The sequence below is a fragment of the Strix aluco genome, chromosome 7, assembly GCF_031877795.1.
Source record: "Strix aluco isolate bStrAlu1 chromosome 7, bStrAlu1.hap1, whole genome shotgun sequence".
NCBI lineage: Eukaryota > Metazoa > Chordata > Aves > Strigiformes > Strigidae > Strix > Strix aluco.
Genome location: NC_133937.1, coordinates 18077825 through 18093230, shown reverse-complemented (window position 1 = coordinate 18093230; position 15406 = coordinate 18077825). Strand labels below are relative to the sequence as shown.

Here is a 15406-nt window from a genome sequence, read left to right as displayed (position 1 = left end):
ACTCCAGGCCAGATCCTTACATCTACCTGCCACCTCTTGCTATTAAGCTTGCTCCTTGTTTGCTTGCAAATCTTTCTGTATATTGTATTCCTCATGATTGCTCCTCACCACTTCCTGACAGAAGAAACATGCCAAATACAACTGCAAACTCTAATTCAATTCATACTGTTCTGCCAAATGTCAGTCAGGGACACACTTCTGACACAAAGAACTAGTTTTTGAGCTGTATGCAGTAGACTACTTATTTTAGTGTCCTTCTGTTAAGAGATTATAAGTGTCCTTAGTCAGAAAGGTTTTTCTCATAGATGTCAGAGCAAGAGAATCACAGAACAAGATCTTGCTCCACCAGGAATATTTATCTATACACAAAAGCAGGAAAAGAATCTTGCTTTGTCTTTCATGATTTCAAATATATGCCCTGAAATTTAGTAGATGTCTTTGAAATGACCAAAGTCCAAAAATAACCCAACCCCCAAACAAAAATCAAAACAAGTTAAAAAAGGAAATAAAAACATGTAACACCTTTTGGACAATAAACTCCATGAAATATTCCTATAAGGTCAAAAAACACGATTGTGATACAATAGTGGCACGTTAACATGGATTTCTGATATCAATAGACAAATCTTCTGAGACAAGATGAAGAGGCTCCAGATCAGACCAACAGCAAGTGTACCATGAACACACATGAACACACTGCTTTTTAAAACAAGTGGATTCAAAAACAGAATCCAAATAGCAGTTACAGAACAGGAGCTCTTCCAACCTTTCCTTTTAACAAATACCCACATCTCTCCAAAAAAAGTGTTTAACAGCTTCTTACAAGACAAGGCAATACTTAAATCATGATTTTTAGTAATTAATACATATTTTATTAAATATGTATAATAATCACATTTAATAATGCAGTGATATCTCTTTAAAACTTTACTACAGGAAAAATTAAGCAATAACAGTAACTGACAAAATTGAAAATTATGTATCTCAGCATGTTCTAGTTTTATCAAGTATAAAAGTCCAGTTTTCTAGTGGAATACACAATATTTGCTTTTAATCTTGAACATTCCAAGATATTTTTCTCCATGAAGTCAAGATATTCACTTTACATACCTTCTTGTATGTAAGTATATTTTAGGCTACTAGCTGGAAACTTCTAGAATGTTTTACCCATGACTCTCTTCGGCTCCTAAAATATTAAGCTAGTACTCTAATGCGGAGTGGTTTTACAGGTAGATAACACCAGTATTTTTAAATATAGAACATGTATAAGGAAAACAGTCTGCAGAAGACAAATACACATATAATATCTGACAACATAAAGTTTTACAAATGCTCCTGAAGAACAATCTTCAAACCTTATGCATGACATCCCATTTCTGATGGTTAATGCAGTCTCATGGAAAACAGACCAATACAGACCTTACAGTATCACATATTTACTTTCATCTACCCTTCCTTGAAGTACTAATACTCTCCTATAAACAAAGTTTTGTTTGCATGCCGATAAAACACATTATTTCTTATCCATAAAGCACTCTAGATGTTTTTGAAAGTTCCCTTCTGTACTAATCCTTTGTTGTTTTACTCGATTCACTGCCAATTGGAAACACTTGTAAAACGACACACCCCCCCACTGCACTGCTGCATGCCTGGCACACTCGGTATTTCACTGACTGAAGAGAAAGGTTTCGAGAAATTCCTAAGTATTCATAGCAGAGCATACTATTAAACTTATCCCCCATCTCATAAGTAGCTTTCTCGATTTGGTAAAAGCTTGTTTTCTTTTCCTTTCAGTTAATGATCAGGTACCTCAGCTACTTTCAGAGGACAGCTGATGTGACATACATTAGATTTGATGAAGAATTCACACAACTATGTAGGAAATGGGTAGTCAAGCACTCCTCTCAGCCACACCATCCCATGCTCATCGTAGGGTAGGAATTGTATTTTTATTACTATTTTCAGGGTGTCAGAGATTTCTCTGTCTCTAAATTCAAATCTGTTCAAGAGATGAAACATGCCAACCTTTCAGCTACTCTGATCTGCAGTGCTGCAGAATGCCACACAATTTACACTAAACCAGAATTTAACAGTGCTTTGATGGCTGACACTCACGATTTTATGAGCTGGTAGATTAGATTTTCTCCATTGCAAACCAAGACACAGTTTAAGGTGATAGGTTTGGTGAGTCTGAATTTATCAGTTCCTCTGAACAAAAATCTGCATCAAAGAGGATGGAAGTTAAGTACTCACCTTTTCAGCACCTTTGTTCAGAAGCCAGCACACAGAGCAAAAGCCAATAATGCCTGGCTTACAAGCACACCCTCCAGCTGGGGTGTGGGGAGGGGAGTGTAAAATGGGTCTGGATTAGAGATACACAGGAAAGAAAGATCAAAGAGTACTTTATTTTATACAAGTATGAAGATCACTGCACACAGGCTGAGCAAACAAATGCTTTGTTCTAAACGCAAATTATTCAACAAGACAGTGCACACACTATTGTGCCTCCTTAAAAACATGTCAAGTGAAAGTGAAGACAGTATTTCTTAATCACTGAAACTGATTCCCCCTTATATAAAAGGAAAAGCAGGAAGGGGAAGAATATGCTAAGAACCTCCTGGCCTGTTTTAAAAGCTGACAGTCCACCAGTCAGAGGGTTGCAACTTCCAAGACCGTAAGCATCATGGCACTGAGAACTTGGCTTTAAATTTCACATGAAGACCTTACTCCATAATGAAAAAATTAAAACACACTCTCAGATGAAGTCCTCAATAACAGAGCTCAGGCAGACAACAGTTTAAATCCTTGTAAAGACTGCATGTAGAGACCATGTACAGAAATACAATGTAGCATCATAAATTCACTTAGTGCTGTTTGAAAACTAAGGTTTAGGGTTTTTTGCTTTACAAAGGAAAGCCCCAAAACTGGTACTCTTTCCAAATTCTTTAAATAATCTCTTCAAATTAATCCCAGGGCTGCCTTCTAGCCAGCAGGAGTCAGACAGCAAATGCCAAGCATAACTGCATCTTTCCTCTCACAAGCAGCAGCTTGACGCGACTCCTCCTCATCGTCCTCCTTCGCCACACCAGAACACTAGCAGGCAGTTGACATCTACTCAGACAAAAAGCCACCGAGAGCAGCAGTGAACCTGAACACCTTCTACTACTTACCCTATCGCACAAGCCAAATGGAGCAATTTAGGGCTGCTCTCCATCCTCTCAGATGCAGTCAAACTGACTTTCTGGCTGCAATTTAAAATGCACTTTATTTCATTAAGGAAAAATTCTCTGCTGCTTCCTCTATGCTAAAAAGATTTTGCTCCTGTTCTTACCATCCTATCAGTTGCAGGTTTAGCTACACGCTGCACGTAACACAAATAGTAACTCGCAGCCTGGGAGCTCCCTCACCCTTGTTCACCTAGATGCAAACAGGAACAAAATAGTGCAACTAGACCTCTATATCTGCTATTAGTTTGCTCCCATTTATTTGCAGCTACAGCTTTTAGGCCAAATGTAGCAAGACAATGTTCTTGAAAGTCATTCCCAAAGCTTATTCACCTTTCTTCTCCCCTTGCTTCTTTTTTCATTGTTTGCCCAACTGTTCCTTTTTAAAACATTTTTCTAAAGAAAGGCAGCATCTAAGCCCGGCTTCGCCTGTGGCTGCTCACACCTCCTGCTTGGAGGATGTGGGGAGAGGGTGCCCCCATCCCTTGGGAGAGGGGCTGGGAGTGGGACAGGGGCGAACACCGCAGGGGGAGCTGTGAACCGTCTCCCTCCGGCACCACTCAGTGCAACCTTGTCTTGGCAAATCCCTGCACAGTATGCAATAACATAGATTTGAATTGGGAGGAAGCATTAGGGAGGCAAAATTGAAGAGTTAAGAGAGGCTGACAACTTGCCTTAATACCTCAAAAGCAAACATAAATTAAATGTAAAAGCGACTTACTAAATTGTTCAATCTATTTTCATCAGAAAGCTGACTCTTTGATGTTATATTTCCTGAATCTTTCTACTAGTCTCATATATTTGATCTTATACATTTGTCCTTCCAACCTTTCCTTTGGGCAGACTATTCCATCCTTTAATATATTTCATAATCTCACTCCCTTGTTTCTAGTTATGCCCCTTCTCACCTTACTAAATTAATTAGTTTCTATCTTTCAAGTATGTGCCTCTCAAATATTTGTAGACTCTTATCACATCTCTCACCTACACTTCTAGTTATCACATAGCCAAGGCAAGCATGTTTGCCTGTTGGTCCCTTAGCGTGTACCCATTTGTGATTTGTCCCTCAACTCTCTTCAGTTGGTTTACATCTGTATAGAAACAAGATGTTTGGGCCTGCACACTTGGCAAGTTAACTTTCACAGTTGTTCAAGAAGGAACTTCTCTTTAATTTGTATAACCCAAAACCTTATTAATTTGGTTTTTACTGCCATGACGCATCTGCAAACTGGTTTATCAGCTGCATAGCTACGCACTCCAAAGCCTTCTGGTGCTTGGAAAAACACTAGCACTTTTCCAGTTCCACTCTTCCCCTAGGCACACAGACAAATACACATTTCAGGTTAAACTTTTTTTTGACTTCATTCTCTCCAGTGCCTCCCCACAAATGGGAAATAGCTAAATTTGATGCTCTCTCATAATTTCTAGTATCTCTAGTTCTTCTCTGTTAGTGTCTTCATCTACATCTGGATTTACCTCCCAACATTCAGCATCTTACAAGTTTAAAAAAAACCAGGATGTAAAAAAGATGTTAAAAACATACACTTCTCAGTAAGATACAATGAGACAAGGTGGCTAACATCATGGCTAAACATGATGTTCTTCAGTACTACTGTGTTTACATTTCTGTGACTTTCTGTTGAGAATTTCCTACTCAGCCTAAATTGCCTAATGCAAAAGGAAAAGACCAATACAGATAATCCAAAATATCTTAAACCAGGTTAAGTCAACAGCACTGTCAGAAGGTGGCAGGTATCTCCCTTCCTTCCCCTCCCTCTCCCACACATGAAGCAGCTGCACATTGCCTTTGTCGTGCTGTCACTGTCCTGTGCTGGCATACGCTGCGGTAAGCCAGGTATTTTTCAATTTCTGATTTAGTGCATTGTGCATCTGCACAAATACTTGTAATGGCCCTGTGCACCAGATTATGCAGGCATGGGAGAGGAGTGGGACTGTGTGAGAATTTACACCACTGAAAATTGTCCATGGGATACTGGTCCTGTATTCCCATTTGTAAGCACCACCTCAGCATAGGAAAGTAAACCTGAAATGTTGTAAACTGGAAAGTCTGCAAAAACCCAAAGACTTCTCAAGAACAGAGGGAAGGAGAATCCTGAGCATGTGAACACTGAAGGTTTCTGCGAAGTTGAGGGGACAAGATGAATTGAACACAAGGTAGATCTGTTAAGGAGCTGAATTCTTTCAAGGATTAGAAAAAACCCCGATGGAGTAAAGGAATACAAGAACACATTGTTTATTGGAACTTTCTCAAAAGATTTGGTCAAGTCCTTCACAAAGGGCTACTCAAGTCGCTGTTCAGGCAAGAAGAACAAAGTACTGTCACAAGCGGGAAACTGGCAAAAAGAAACAAAACAAGAACCACTGATCAGTTTTGAGCGTGGAAGAAGGCTATTTGTGGAGCTCTCAAAGATTAGCATCTATTTTCTTTCAGGTTGTTATTAAATAGTTGCAAAACAAAGCAAAAACTGAAATAAAATTTCAACTGAACATAACTTTCAGTGAGGTTGGTTGAATACACAGAATAACATGAATTAGTTTAGGAAATTCTAAGAGAGAGTGCTGTTGGGCAGTTTGGGACCACAGCAACAAAGAAAATGAGAAAGAAATAAAACACAGAGGGAGGTTTTAAGTTATGATCTATAAATTACCTGTAGTTACTCTGTAAGAATTTATGTCATGTGTCAGTGAAAACAGTCATTTGATCAGCATGGTAAAAAAGTAAACAAGACATTTAGAAAAAAATAATATTGACATTATATATATTATTCTTTAACATACGCTTTCTTAACACAAACCTTCACATTTACTGTGTTTAAGTCCACCCTGACTGAAACTGTATTTAGCAGAAAGAAAAATCCTCAAGAAAATGCAATGAAAATTATCAGGACAAAGAGTATGCTTAACACTGAAGGGAAGCTATACAGAAACAATGTCGGTACCATTGAAATCACAAACAGACTTGGAAGGAAATTCTTTCAGGTGGAATCAGTGATATCTAAAGCATTCCCACCACATTCGCCTGTTATCTCCACTAACATCTTCCAGGACAGAATGTCCAGAAGGTCCCTAGGCAATGCAGTCTACTGCTTAACTGCTTGCGCTGTTGTAAAGTTTTTCCTGAAGTCTACTCTAATTCTGCAATTTAAGCCCTTTACTTCTGGTCTTACCCTGCATAAACATGGAGGAGAAATTTTTCTCTTTGCAGCACACTGTAAAATTTTAAAATTATTTTAACTTCTCCAGCCTAAGCAATTCTGCTTGTTTCATTCTTTACTTGTGGGTCAGATTTTCATTGCTATTGCTTTCTCCTGAGCTACTTCCAGTTGGTCCTCATCTCTCCTCAAGTATGGTGCAAACAAGCTGCAGCTGTACACAGTTCCAGTACACAGTATAGAGAAAGACTACCTGTCTCAGACGCTGGGCTCCTTCATAAACATTATTTGCATTGTTGACTCATGTACAAGGTATGATCCACTACAACACCTGCTTCTTTTCCACAAGCCTACTACTTAGCTAGTCTTCACTGTTCAATATTTGTGCAGCTGATAATTCTTGCCTAAATAAGATGTTTACCTTAAGCAACAAAAAAATTCACAGTAAAATTATAAATCGAGTTATTTAAAGTGGGAGGAATTAAGGGAGAAGCAGCCATGCATACCCATGTAATCTATTAACAGAGCAGTATTTTAGTTAAATCTAGCAATAAATATGAAAATAGAAACATCTTTAGTTTCTACAAACACAAAGGAGATAGGCATTTATACAGTTAGGGCTTTTTTTAACCTCCTTGTCTTTCAGTGAGATGTGTGTGCTTAAATCTCTTCAGTGTTTCTGAAACTCACTCATAATTATGTAATTGTCCACTGTGGAGATTTTAACACTTCCTCCAAAACAACCAATCATCGGGTACTACTGGAAACAAAACAGCATATTACACATACAATTTCTCTGACTGGATATGGCATTCTCATCTTCTCCTTTATTTCTCGTAAGCACATTTTATGACACAAACTAAGCCAAAAAGGAGAATGGGCATTATAATAAAATGAATCATGATATCAAAGAAATAAAGTCATGAAATGGCAGATAGAAATTTTTCTTTTACATATTTGTGCATGGATGTATGAGTTCTGAAAGCTATCATACAGTATTTATGGCAAGACCTAAAAACATCACCTACAGTTAAAAACAGGAAGCTGTATTTTGTGACCAAACTGTTGAGAAAGCATCATATCATTTGTTTCAACCATATTCTCATTGCTATTTACATCACAGCACACACCAAAAGGCTTCAGCCAAGGTTAGGATTTCTATATATTATCTATCTACCTAAACACATACACAAGCACACAAGTGTATCTGCATATATAATCAGACTTCTGGATGCCTAACAAAAGACAGTCCCCGTCCCATATACTTTTTTCAAAAGAAACAGAGATAGCACACAAGTATAAGAACATAAGTATTATCCTAATTTGACAAAAACAGAACTGAGGCAGCAATGAAGTAAACTACCAAAGTTCATATGAAAAGCAGAGCAAGGGACCTAGGTCAAATTTTCTAATCTCCGTTACAGCATATTAACCACTAAACAATCGTCCTGCATTCCTTTCCCTAATCACCAAATAGCACAGATGTAAGATGCCTGCACTTAGCACTCATTCACAGTAATACTGGTAGCTAAACAACATATGTAATGATTCTCCAAGAGAAAGCAAGAAATACTTTAATTTTTTACTGTCCTGAATTTAGGAAGCCCGTATCACTGTTTTCACTCCTCCTTCTCTGGCAGTTTATACCAAAGGCCTACACAGGCAGGGTTTAAGCGAACAATTTATTTCACAGCTGAAGCAAACTAAGAACTCGGTCACTGCTGTCTACCTCTAGCAGTTGGTTGTTAAGTCATGAGACCTAAAAAATTGCATTAGTTACTTCACCCTGAAAACAACACTATCACAGAGTGCTATCAGAACAGCTGGGAAGAGAAAAATAACACCTTAAAGTACAGTGCTTCTATATGTGAACAGACTTTAAGAAATAGAGAATTAACTGAAGAAACATTACCAAACCTGTCACAGACATTTTCATCTACCCTTGAAAGAAGCATGCAAAAAAGAGGTAAGAGCAGCATCAAAACTGAGCATATATTTTCACAAAGAAAATCGGAAACGCTGCAGGAAATGATGGAAAAGAGAACCACTGAACCAGAAACTAGGTTAGGAAGGGACATCTCCCCAGAGCCCTAACAAATCCATTACAAGACCCTAGGGAGATGCTAAAAAACAAGGGCCTTTTGTAGAAATGTTTAACGCTCCTTTATGTGATACAGTGCATATATTTACCAAGAAGAGTAATGCAGCACACTGAAACTAAAAATACAATTGCGTACTGAAAGAAGTTAAGAAGACAAGACAGCATTTGATCAAAGACACACAAAAGGTAACAGATTACAGAAGGGTACAAATGATGTGAGAAAAACTGATAAGGGTTTATTTCAAAGAACAGGGAAGAAACCACAGAGAGAGAGAGTTAGCAGAAAATATCACAGAGGTTATACTTGCAGTTTTGTGAAAAGCCTAACGCAGCATTACAGCAAAGCACAATCTGCAACAAGCAAGGAAAAGAGCCAAGTACCAACGTGCACGGTGGGCACACGGGAAAAACATCTAACTGGGTACTTTTACGACCTATTTTGTTCATTTTATATTAATGATAGCTTTCTAATCACTTTACGTTTGTATCCAGGCAACAGGACCAACCATGCATGTAAGAGATCAGGATGCTATTAATATATCTTTAAGCTGGGGCAGATGACAATTTTTTACAGAGGCAGTAAAGAATCCCAGGCCTTGTTCTCTCCCCACCAACTGGAAAAAGACATCCCACTCACACTCCAGATTATACACTCTGCTGCAATACAGCTGCAAACTACTCCCACCACACAAATTACCATGTGATAAGCGCCAATTCCACTTCTATCACGTGATACAATTACTTCCAGTCAGAGGACAGAAAAATATCAGTAAGAGTTGGCAGGAAATGGGTAATTGGGACAATTCATAAACTCCTCAACTTGCTTTCCAGCATGTCTGCAGAGTCCTAAGAAAAGGGGGTGTACCATCAACCAGATTAATTTTTCTGCTGCTGTAGATCCAATCTGCAGTCCAAGCTTCTCACCTTTGAGTGAGATATTACAGTTCTTGCTCTTATCCTGTACCTTCACACACAACTTTCAATCTAGCAACATCAGAATGATTTATAGAAGGAAATAAAAGAGTCCTCCCAGTAAAGACAAGGTAATGTATGCAAACAGCTAAACGGCAATAGGATTTCTGGCTCATGTCAGAAAGAGCAGCACACTGACCTCAGCTAAATACAGAATCCATCCTCTCTATTCAAAAGAAATGCCTGTATGCTATTAATATCACAAGATGAAGCTCAGCTGTATAAATAAAATCTCTTATTTCAGCTAAATCTTCATCATATCTCTGGCATCCACCACCTTCTCCTCTTCACAACAAAACTCTCAGGAGAGCCTTCAGTGGAGGTTTTTCATAGCAAGCCTGTTGCTCAAGTACACTGGACAGGAATGTAAGTCTGGTTTTATTATCTCCTCTTGGCAGGTTAACATTTTCAAACAATTAGCTTGGAATTAAGAAAAAAAAAATCAACAATGAAGTTCTGAAGGAAATGCTCAACTAAGTATTTGCAAGTCAGCATGGTTTAAAATGGAAAAGTATTGTCTGGGAGTCAAGGGGACCTGCTCACTCTTTCAAGAGACTTGCTGACGTGCTGGATGACCTCAGGCACATCACACTTGATCTTTCCCACATTAAAAAAAAAATCTCCTTATATGACCTTCCTACGTACCTCACTTTGAGAATTAAAAAATAAATACACTGTAAATCCTCCTATTATTATTACTGCTGTTACTATGGGGGCTGGAACTGTCGTCAGCAAACAGGCAGGACATAATTTAATTTTCTTCAAATATTTATTATGCAACAACATAGCCATCTGTTTAACACTCACTAGATTTAGTTTCTGTCTTAAAAAACACAGGGAAAGAAAATACCAGCTTCTGCCTCTCCTTCTACATATCCTTTTCAGCCACATATGCACTAATACATAGCCAATATCCTCTTGTACCACACAAGAAATTGCAGGAAAGCAGACAAAATTTCAGCTTGGATGAAAACAATTCCAACCACAAATTTATTCTCCGATATACCAAAATCAGAATCCCTAGTTTTAGCAGTATTAAATAAATTTTAATTTCAACATTGAGGATAAAGGACAGGATATGAAGGAAATGGGGGGATGAGAGGAGATAGGTGGCAATAAAGCACTGTGCACAATGACCACATGCTAGAAGAGGACAGATATAAGAATATTATATATCTATATAGAAAAAGTAACTTTTCAGTAGCATTAATTTCTCTCCAGTACTTTATAAAATAAACGTTCTTAAGTAACATCTGTTTCACAAAGGTGCCTTTGGAATCTAAATGTATTCTATTTGGACACTTCTATGAAAAGGTTTCTCTTCCTTCCATTTACACTGTATTCTTCCATCAGCCTGTATACAAAAATCTTTATCTAACATGTCTCACGTCATATCACTGGGACTTTGAGATAATACAAGTCAAGGAGGTAGCAAAAATCTAAAGTAATTAACACACACTGAATTTGCTAATGAGGAAAACAAAAAAACAGAAGGCACCGGTTAAAATGCACACATTTCCTTTTATTCTTCCCTACTCCCTCTTCTACTATTCCAATCCTGAGATCATGAACCATTCCCAACACACCTTAGCTCCTGGCAGCAGCATCCCTTACCATGCCAGTCCTGGTCCACCAACGCATTTCCAACATACAGAGCTCAGCCCTAACTGGGAGCATGCCCTAATTTTCTAGAGCTATTTATAAACTGTGATACCACATCAGATCAGTCATGCCTCTCAGAGGCCACTATCTGATACCGCAACAAAAAAGGGCATGGAGCTCAGGCTGAAGAAAGTCCAGCGCATAGGTGAAAATGCATAAGCAAAACACATAAACGCAAAAGATGCCCAAAGTTATGATGCTTGGATTATTTTAAACAGTTTATTTTCAGATCTTCTATTGCTGACAATTCTTCCTCTGTTTTCACACACCCAAAGTATAACATGGTATAATAGCAATACACTGATACCATTATTTATTGGCATTTGATGGTTGAATGGATAGCAAATAGTAACTCTCTAATACAGTGTCAGTATTTTGTCCATCAACTACACACGTTTGTTGATGTGTCTTTTTGCTCATGAAATACGTGAAGTAAATTAATTTTTAAAAAACTGGGACTAACAGAACCAATAAGGATCTAAATATTACTTTTTGCACAAAACCCAAAGAGAAGCCTAATCATTTAAGAGAGGTAACGACTGTTTTGAAAATACTTCTGTGTTTGTGACCATAAGCCACCAACTCAATTTCTCTCACTCCAACTTGTGGCATTGCACACTTACTCAGGAGCAATCTGGCCAGAAAAGCAGCAGGTAGCCCTGCCGAGCCCCAGCCATGCCCTGATGCGTCAAGGGAGCATCAATGCTACAAACAAACTGAGGGCTGCTCTGTACCAGCGTGTTGGCCCAGCACTTCGGGTATGGCACAGTAGGACCAGATAATACACTGCCTTTTTATGTATAAATGACAAAACAACATCAACAGGCTGCCAGAGCATCTCTCAATCCACCCATATCCAACCTGTATCAGCAGCACGGAAACACAGCTACCCACTTATGAGTCACACTCCTGTGGAGGAATGGTTGAGCACCAGCACTGGCAGGGGTCTCTAACCTCTCTTCTCAACAAGGACAAAGGTTTAGACAAACAAAACAGCAGACAGACTTCAGTCCAAAATGAGGTAACACTGGACTTTGTTCCAAATGAACATGATTTGAGAACAGGTTAAAGATGTGCCACTGTCTGCCTGATCCAGGCAAACAACTAGGTCTACTGTCTGTTATGGTTCTTGAAGATACTGTAAAAAAAAAAAAAATAAAAATTCTACATTATTCCTCAATCCTGTCAAAACCCTACATTTATTTTAAGTAGCCTATGTTGCAGAATACACTTCTACCTAATATTTTATCACCAGTGTAATAATCTGAATGTAACACCTTGTTTTTAGTGGGATACTGATAATTATTTGTGGTCTGGTAAGAATCAGTTATTTAAAACACTTCAAAAATTATCCAGGACATAAAAACGTCATTCTGAATTTGGCCTAAAACTCATTCACATCAGTATCCTACCATCTGTACTGTCCAGTTCCAGGTATTTCAAAAACTAGCAGAAGAAAGCCTTGAAGACAAATCTGCAAAACAGTCATCAGGAAAAGTAGTCCTCCTTATTATCCTTTACACTTAGGGATACTTTAAGCTCAAGGAAGCTGTCGGTCCCTTCCAAAAGGCCTTAAAAGTTTGTTTTCATCTGCAGGATTTGTCTATATAACAATTACTACTCGCCTAACACATAAATATAAGATTACTTTTGACCCCACAAAGTTTTATCCTCAATGATGTACTGCAGCAACAAGTTCCACAGATTAATTTATGCACTCAATGAAGTATCTTCCCTTTGGCCAGAACTGAATTTGTTACCTTCCAGTATCACTGACAGTCTCCCTTTCTGATGACAGCAAGCTATCTATTCCTAAACCACTACTCAAAACAAGAAATCGTCAATATCTCTTTTACAAAGAAACTATTTCATAAATAGAAAGTGCTCTGCAATGACCATAATTCACAGAGATGCTGTAATCAGTATGAAAGCTACCAACAACGTATACATTGCACCTTCTGCATCTGAGATGAGGTGTCTTACCAGCAATACTACCCCTTCTGTGACCCTGCACTTGGGCTTAAAGAGCAGCGCTCAGAGCACCTCCCTCACAGCTCAACACCCAGGCCTACAAACAGCAGGACCAAGGTCCCATCATGAAATAACAGCAATACCATTGTCGTGAAGCATAATGGTAAAATACAGTTTTTAAAGGGCTGCTGGGTTTTCTGTCAGCACAGCTGTGGTATACTAGAAAGAGACACTCCTCCCTTGATGGTAGGAACAAGCCTAACAGCTGTATGAATTAGCTGATCACTGGAGTATTGTTCTTCTGAACTTTCCATCAGACATAATGTCTACCTGCAAGATGTGAAGTTTGCAGCAGTCGGTGCCTTCATGATGCTTTTTTAAAGAATTAAGAAAGTGGCATATATAAAAAACAGCCAAATGATACCTAAAAATTACTGAAAGAGGTTACTTAGCTAACTGACAGAAAGGGAGAAATACACTTGGAGGATCTGATACAGTAATTTGTCCTCTTCATCCACCCAAATTGTTAGAGCAGGCTGAATAAGGCATTTCCTGATACTTTTCATTGCCATAAAGTGGATGTTATATCCTGATCTGGCCAGAACTACTGACAGGAGCTGGAACCAAATCCCCATCGGTGTGCTTGCTAACTTCCACTCCACCATCTGAAAACCTCAATAGCAAGTATGTGACCCACTCCCCAGTTAAGAAGCTTTGCATAGCCAGTAACTCATTCTCTTGCAATTACAGGTGGCCCTGAAATAGATTAAATATCTTGCTATCCACCTTCGAAGGTACTCTTATTTGATTTCAGTTTTTCTTGTATTGACAACTGGAAAACACTGATGGATATCTAAACACTGATGTTAGCCATCAGGGCTTCACCTGGGTCAAATAATCTCTCCATTTATTAGAAGGACAATTACAGATGACTCAACAGTTTTTAAAATATTAAATGAAATCTCTGACAGGCCTAACAATGAGATCACCACCAATTCTGAAATGACAGAAGCTTATGCAATGGTTTCGAGTCATCTAACACTAGCAGTGACCAAGTATCAATAACACTGTGCTTTTAGGACATATGAAAAAAGGTCTTTTGGTACTTCAGAGATGGGCTATGACAAAGACTGCTCAATCTGGATGAGCCAGAGACATTCAAACTGATCATACACCAAAACAACAGTGAAACAGAATTTTTCATTAGTTTTGTCATGTTTATCTAATGCTAAGAAGTTAAATGTGATGGATGTTTGCTGAGTTCCTCCTTGTCAAGACAGGCTGTGAGTGACAATGGTCCCACTTGCCTGACTCTATTACCCCTCTGAAGCTGCAGAGGTACAAACACTGCAGCTACCGCTACTGCTTCCAGTGAACACCCCTTCCATACACACGCTTCCAGTGAATCTGTGACACAATCCAGTGACACCTACTTGGAAAACCATCATTTTAGCAGGTCCTCTGAAAAAACAATACAATAGTACATAATCTACCCACAAACACTAAGACAGGACAAAGACCTGCCCTGTGTATAAGCTAGTTCTCCTGTTTCTCTCCTTTCATCACTGAGAATTCAGTTTAACTATCTCCAATGAGTAATCTGCGTTCTACTCAATTCACCTGTTTTTACCTTTCCCTGAAATAGTACTGACAAATAATTAAACATACTTACTTGCTAATTAAGGAGCCAAGGAGGAGAGGGAACAGCAGACACAGCAGGCACCTTCCTCTGATACATGTTATGCAGATGAGATAAAAGGCAAGAGCATTTTACAGAAAGGCCTCAAGCAAATGCCATTTTCCATTTGATCTCAAAAAATAACTTCTAGCACAGACAAACTACCCCGTGAAGATCTCAAACAGCTGAATTCAACATTGGGCACAAAATGAAAAGGTCAATTACAAATCAACATCTCCTTTAAGTTCCTTTTAAAAACATCTAAAAAAGGACTTCTCCACATCAATTTTCCCTCTTCAGCATATCTCTTCCAAGCCTCAACACCTTGCACAGTAAGTTTGTTCTTTAATATCGAAAACATGTATCCAGTGACTTTTTCCTGTGGGTGTTGCTGACAAAGGAAGATGAATATGACTCACTTCCTGTTTGTTTTTTCAAATCCTATCAGCAAAGTCCGTGGCTGTCTCCTACCCCGACTTTCTGCTCCAGAAGATCTGATGCTTGCTCCTACCACCAGCCCTCCTTTCCCCCATAAAGGGCAGGTGGCTCACAACCAGCCCTGTGCAGCCCTCAGAAATGAAAAAATCCTGCAAGCCATGGGTCAGCAGGCAGTAACACGGATGTT

The 15406-nt window shown here is 38.7% G+C and overlaps 1 protein-coding gene across 3 annotated transcripts in view; it reads right to left on the bottom strand.

Annotated features, from left to right (window-relative positions):
• NDST2 (N-deacetylase and N-sulfotransferase 2) overlaps positions 1-15406 on the bottom strand; it is a 140184-nt gene that overhangs the window by 109175 nt on the left and 15603 nt on the right. The window contains exon 1 of one of the 3 annotated variants that reach the window (XM_074830645.1): positions 14776-14906. The exons of the other annotated variants lie outside the window; for them this stretch is intronic. The gene's annotated coding sequence lies outside the window, so the exon portion shown is untranslated. Of the gene's footprint in view, positions 1-14775; positions 14907-15406 lie in introns of those variants that run through there. 3 annotated transcript variants of the gene reach the window in all.